We start from the raw sequence: 7079 nt of genomic DNA on the forward strand, positions 1-7079 counted from the left end.
TTTTTATATTTCTTTTCAAATGTACCTAATTGGTATTTTTTTTTTAGTAGGGAACATTTGAATTCAGTTATTACTGTAATAGAGTTTGCCAGAGTTCTTATGGCAATTAGTGTTTCCTCCTTGATTTTTGAATGCCAATCCCACTATTCTAAGGGAAGAAACCATGCTAAAAGCCCATTGTTAAAAATCAACAGGCTGATTCAGACTGGTTATATTTAGGTTACATTTAACTAAACCCAGTTAAGTTAATGCACCTTATGTAGCAGAACAAAAAAAAAAATAATACAGGAAAAGGTTATTTGCACATTGGCTCATTTTCTTTTCCTTAAATTCCAGCTTTGGAAATAATATATTAAAGCAATCATTGTACTTCTTGGGTTTATTTTAGCACAGCCTGTACTGAATACAAATAATTGAAAAGGAAAAAAAGTAAATGGGTCAAAGCTGATCTGACCTACACCAATAAAATAAGTTAGATATTCAGTAAAATTCTGATAGCATTGAGTTCAGTATAAAACTTCTTCATTATTCCAGGCTTTATTCTGAACTTTCATTGCTTAGTTTAATGCAAAATATTCAGTGCAGAGTGATCATAAGGGTGTCACAATAATCTGTACTGAAAGAATAGATATTCACTTCAAATTTATATGCATCTATAAAACTTGGAGTGTATGCATATATGGGTAAGATGTTATATAGAAGTTGCAAAGTATGTAGTTCATGAGAAACCAGGGAACAAAGGAAGTGCTACCTAGTGAGGGGTCTTGAGATTTAAATAGCTCATGCTGAAAATATAACAAAGGCTGCGTTGTGCGATTATGTGCTCGGAGCAATAAGGATATGAGTGGGAAAGCAACCCCCTTTATATATATATATATATGTATGTATGTATATGGAAAATTTGGAAATACATGCTTTAAAATCTCTATATGTGTTTTAAAAGAATATTTTATTTTTATTCTAGCACTAAAAATAGCTTTTGCCTCTTCTTTATGAGGAGAAACAGTATGAGAGGATGAACTGAATTGCTGTGTTATGTGCCACTAGTAGTATTTTTGTTCATTCATCAGAATAGAAAACTCATTATCATAAGTAGTACTGATTATATGTGTTAATAATTAACACTGGTATTTCATATCATTTTGAACTTGAAGTATGAATGGGTTTTGGATCAGAATGTATTCTATCAATCTGAACAATTTTATGAAAAGCATGAAAAATTATACACTTTCTTTGGCTTGGGGTTGTATTTCAATATAATCAGTTGAGATTATGGTGTTAGTTCCAGGTCTGAGCAAAATCCCAAGAGCATCTGATTGTAGGAAGTCCCATCTTGTTCCATCTCCTGCTGGATCCTCTAATTGCAGAACACTGCGGCAGCTCTTCCACTAGTTTGGATGTGCCTCCTGGTACACTGTGAAGGAGACCTAAACTTCCACCCATTTCCCACTTAAATCTCTCCCATATCCAACTTAATGCATTGTGTGAGATCAGCTTCGGATAATAAAGAGAGAACTTTCACACTGATCCTCAGTTAACTGATTGATAGAAGTGATTCATTATTGACCTTATGTATAATTAATACATATTTTTCACAAGCTGGAAAACTTGGAATTTAATCCATCTTGCATCCTAATTAGGTGCATTAAAATTAGCTAGGAATACCATGTTCCCAATCTGTATTCAGGACATGCATTTTGGGCTTGGATCTGAAATTCCAGTTTGAGCTGTCTACAGGTCTACTGCAGCCTTCCAGAAGAGCTTGCTTTTCCTTTCCTGCAAAACCAGCCATGTGGCCCTGAGCCAAGGTTTCCTTGCTAAGGGCTGAATGAGCCTTTCAGACCCTCTTGGCAGACCTCACAGTAATACACACGTGTATCAAGAGGAAAAAATAATCCTGAGGACATGGAGCAGATGAATGGAGCTGTGGGCCAGTTCTAGTCCCCAGTTTCACAAGTTCCTTGATAATTTCCTAAGCAATTATGTGGGTGTAAGGTCTGACCACTGATTTTCCTCCCTTCTCTTTGACCAAGGCTATTTTCTCTGTTGTCTTACTATTCCTTGCTGAACTTATTTGTACTCCTACCCTTCCTCTGGCTTTTTTTTGTATGAGTCTGCCGAGAGTCCCTTGTAGCAATCTCAGACTCCCTGTGACCTATGTCCTTAAAATCTGATTCCATCCTTTCCTGTTATTCAGAGCTCACTTTCTTATAACGTATCAGGTGTTTCTTCCAAATGGAGCCTTTTTATGTAGTCCCACAATTCATGCTGAGCAACATCTCCTAAAAGAAAAGTGGATACTTAAGAATTAGGTCCTCATTTAGCTGTCTTTCAGTCCTGCTGGATGTCTGTGTAGCAGAACCTTTATGCTAAACAAATATAATCTCCACGTATTCAAAGTCACATTGGTCAGCTCTCTTCAAATTACATAGCCTGTTGCTGGATAAGGATTGCATCTGCAACAAAAGCAATGCATTTTGATTTGTGGATACATAAAGAACTTAACATGGTTACGGAAAGACAAGGATTTAACCAAGTATGGCTTTAATAATGTTAACTAAATGTCCATGAGAACAATCGAGCTGTAAAGAATTCTGACTTTTGTGTTGTTTAACTAGTAGTGTTTGGGAATATATTTTTGATTAAGGCTTACACTTAGCAGTATCCTTGTAGAGGATGTTTGCTGATGACAGCTCAGGACCCAAATATTGGACCTGGAAAATGTTTCCAAAACTTGAAGCTTTGGAGAAATGAGGAAAATTTGACAGATTTCCCACCTTTTGTCTCAATCCCGAACACCACCATTTATTTTCCCAATATGTAATTATATTTTGTGTATCAGATCTTACAATGCTATAGTTTTATTAAACATCATCTGATTCCCATGTCTTTTCTCCAGGGCTTCTGAACACGCATAGGTGTCTATGTGGCACACCGAGCCAGCCACTAGTTTAAAAGCTGGTATTTTACTTCCATTTGTCAACTTAAATTATTTTAACACTAGAAAGTTTCCTTACGACAACATGCAATTGAAAGTCTTTAAGAAACATCTGAAATGCCTACCCAGTGAATTTAACCAGAAGCTCCCTTGCTTGCTCCTAGGTTTTTTATGGCTATGAATTAAATTTATTATACAGTAATGAACCATGCAGGATCTAAACTGACCCAGGATTTACTTTAATGGATCGTTAACTTGTCAAGTTCCCCCTTCTTCTTTCTCCCTCCTGATATTTTCTTGTCTTGCCAGAATTCTCATTATCCCAACTATTAATCCATTTATTAACTTTGGACAAGGATGTATTGCATTAATGAAGACTTAAAAATTAATGATCAAACAAATTAAAAGTCTGCTGTAAAAGAATAGAATACAAATAGCCTCTTTAAGATATGAGTTGCATTTATGCTCCAAATGAATGGCACATGAACAGTGTGATAGTGATTCAAAAGTTAGTTCAAACTATGCAAGGTTTTCTCCCAACTTCAGTAGTAGATGTACAGAACTCAGTGTGGTAGACAATTATTACAAGTTCCTCTTTCCGTAATGTTACTTTAAAAGTAGTATTTTAGATCAACCGCAAAAATAACTTCCATAAAAAATGTCAGCTGTGCTTTTCATTCTTGTATGTTTCAAAGGAAGACATTCAAATTGTATTTATGTCGGAATAAAACACTGGAGCCAGTGTAGCTACCGACCACCTCCCATGTTGTCCCTAGTTTTCCTAGAAAGTGTGATCAAATATTTAGGACATAGTTTTCCTAGAAAGTATGACCAAATGTTTAGCACCTACTACAGCTGAATGTTTGGAAAGTATATGTAATAGGAATCACAGTGCACTGCCTGCTCAGATACCAGCATACATTATATGTGTAAAACAGGGAAATCCCTACACTGGACTATGAGTGAAATAATTCATGGCTTAATCAATTCATATATTTATAATCTATAAAGAATTTATTTTCCCTTTCTGTAAACACTTCCCAGAAGACACTACTGGGAAAATAGCTGAATCAACACACACACACTCATTTCTTTCTTATGGGTGTGCTATTCATTGTGCCTCCTGTGAGACAGCAATGAGCCAGAACAGGTATCTGAGAGTCAATAGTTCTGTGTTAGCCACATTTAGGAGAAACAGCGAGACTTTTTTTCTTTCTCTTTTCTGATTTGATCCATTCATAGATCTGTTACTGTTAAGGATTTTGGGTTTTGCACATATGTTTGTGTTCACATCAGTTTACATCACAAATTATTATCGCTCTTGCTCCCACTGTACCAGCTTTGTGCAAGCTATAAATATCTAATAAGAGTAACTGATGTATTTTACTACTTTACATTCATGACAGATGTCATAATGTTTGTGTTATACTGCAAATGAATATGAAGTGACTTACGTTTTGTGCTTGTCTGATGACACTTGGGAAGAGCAGTGCAAGTGGGATGGCTTCAGGTTTCAGGGAGCTTGAGTATAGAACGCAGTGGAAATGTCAGTGAACCAGCATGTTGGCGTGCACTTTCCAGTCTAAGAAATTGTTTTGTAATCTAATTTGCTAATTTGATTGATTCTGGAATTTATTAGTTAATTTAGTTTGCTGAGGATTTGATCTCTTCTTGAGTAGAAGGATTTTCTGGCTGCTAAGATGAGTAAGCCTTCACCATTGTGACATGTCCTGACTTCATGCTACAGGGAAATTTGGGTACAAAACATTTCTTTTTTCATGGTATGTTGGATTTCATGAGAAGGAAGGCCCAGTACGTGTATTATAAGTGAGCCATAATATAATCTGGCTAAGTCCTCTGTCTGACCTACTGGAGAACAGGTCTTCTTGCAGAGATCATGGCAGTCCACCCTGGATGCTCAGCATAGACAAAGACTATATTGTGCAGTGTTGATGGCAATACTTATAGCACATGATAAAGTGTGGACTGTGCATGAAGCACTATTAGACCAGCCACAATAAGAGGAAGTTACACTAAAGTTGCATAGTTTATCTCCCTTTGAGCAGAATGGCTTTAATCTAGCAGATGTTCCCCATCTTTCTGATCCATAATTAATAGCTGGAAGGTGTGTCCTGACCCAGGCTATTCTTGTGCATCTTCTGAATCCTTCATATCAACACCATGGTTTCTTTTCTTTTACCTTATGTGGGCACTAATTCAATCAATCACACCAGGTTTTCTATTTCTAAGAGGCCATATCAATCTTCTTAACATTGGAACTTGCTGGATCTAGGAGCTTCTCTTGATATTGCTTTAATGAAAATGTCTCTGACAAATTCCATCCATAAGCTTCACTCTATTCTCACAATATCTATAGCTTTGAGTTAGCCTTCTAATGAACATGAAACTACCTCAGCAAGTCCATGACCTAAAAATGACTTGCAGTCATCTTGTAACCATTTGTGCTGAACCACATCACAAGTTATTCTCCCTTTCCAACAACTTGAACACCAGTAGGAATAAGCAAATCACTTTTTCCCAAACTCCCTTGCATACATGCTGGAGGCAAGCAGTCTCAAAAGGGTCCAAGGTTTCAATGCTTTCATCTTGAGGCTTCACAGAGCTACTTGAGAACTACATCTCGGTCTTGCTCATTTTATTTATTTTAGCAATTGAATGTAAGTTCCTGGCATAATTTCAAAGTATGTTCTGTAAGTTAATAAAATTATAATATTAAAGGGAAAATAGTAGTATATTCTCAGTGTTATAGCTCCATTGTGCAGACTGGTGGACCTTCTGCCAGGTCATCTTTGTTACATTTAACCGTAGATCTCAAAACCTCATGCATACTGTAGAAAATTAAGAGCAATAAGACTAGTAAATTCTAGTTTGAGGGTATTTATTACTTCTTGATTTCTGTGGAGAGACTTACTCTTTATTGGAATAAGCAGGAGAAACACATAAGGTGAATGCTGCGGCATGTTCACCAGAGTTAGGAGTTAGGGATTTGGGATTCAAAGGTGGCAATCTGGAAAACAGCAATTTTTCTCATCTAATGCCCTAGAAAACTTTATTATATTTCTGAAGGAGGTAGTGGCACCATGTAAATTGTGAATAACAACATTATCAACTCATGACTGACAGCAGTTTCCAAATGCCTGCATTGTTAGTGAAGGTGATGTTAAGATGCTCAAGCCTCTGGTCGTTGACATAGGACATAATAACTAAATGCTTCTCTAGATGTCTGAATCAGATGAGAAAGTACAGTGCTTTTCTTTAGTCCTTGATCCTTACTACTACTTCCCTGATGAATCGAAACACCCATTTACAGAGCCTGCCTTAGAGAACCTAAAAGAGAAAGGGATCTATGTTGCTGCTTCTCTCCGTTTGACCCTTCTAGAAGGGCTCCACTGCATGAGGAAAAAGCTAAAGACGTTTTAGAACCACCTCAAAACCCCAAAGAAATGTAGACTTATTAGACAACTGCATTATATTCTGTCCTTAATGTGTTTTCAGAGATTAGCTTATCATTTCTTAATTCTTTGTTCTCATTCCTCTCAGGTTCAGAAGTTCTTGATGCTTTATGTTAAAGTAACTAAGGATGCTAATTTTGCTTTTTGTCTAGTAACAACCTTGGATCCACCAAGCTTTTAAGAACCTTTAATTTGCATAACTTTTCTTCAACAGCAGACAAAAAGAGAAGAATAAAATCTTAATTTGAGAGTCAACCTTTCCAAGATTAAAGGGAAAAGAAACCAGCTGATGAGAATGTTGAACTGTTCCTGCAGAATGGGTAAATATTGCAATACTTTTAGTTAAAACTTAATCTTCTTTCTTCTTTCTCCATATCATCCCCTGAAGTACTGCCAGAGTGGGATTTTTTCTTGGAGTGTTTGCATTGTTGTACCAGAATTGGTTTTATTTATTTACTGGATAAAATAATCCCAAAGGTCACTTGTCAACATGAACATAATTTGCAGTAATCTGACAGCTTCTTCCTTAGAAGTTTGTCTCTCTTTATTGCTTTATTGGTGATTAAATAACTTTAGGAATAGAAGAAGCTCAAATACTAGACTGAAGCTGCATTCTATGCTTTGGGGGTAGATCAGTCCTGTGACAATTAACTTTTAGGTGCTAAATA

At 36.4% G+C, this 7079-nt stretch overlaps 1 long non-coding RNA gene across 1 annotated transcript in view; it reads left to right on the top strand.

The window, feature by feature from the left end:
- Positions 1-6735, top strand: part of LOC133218086 (uncharacterized) — an 82171-nt gene extending 75436 nt beyond the window's left edge. The window contains exon 4 of the long non-coding RNA XR_009727047.1: positions 6626-6735. This is a non-coding gene — a long non-coding RNA (uncharacterized LOC133218086). The remainder of the gene's footprint in view (positions 1-6625) is intronic.
- The last annotated feature ends 344 nt before the right edge of the window (positions 6736-7079 follow it).

Source organism: Neopsephotus bourkii, unplaced genomic scaffold (assembly GCF_033783945.1).
Source record: "Neopsephotus bourkii isolate Nb327-2 ecotype Australia unplaced genomic scaffold, CSIRO-AGI_Nbou_v1 NB_1189, whole genome shotgun sequence".
In the NCBI taxonomy this organism is placed as follows: Eukaryota; Metazoa; Chordata; class Aves; order Psittaciformes; family Psittacidae; genus Neopsephotus; species Neopsephotus bourkii.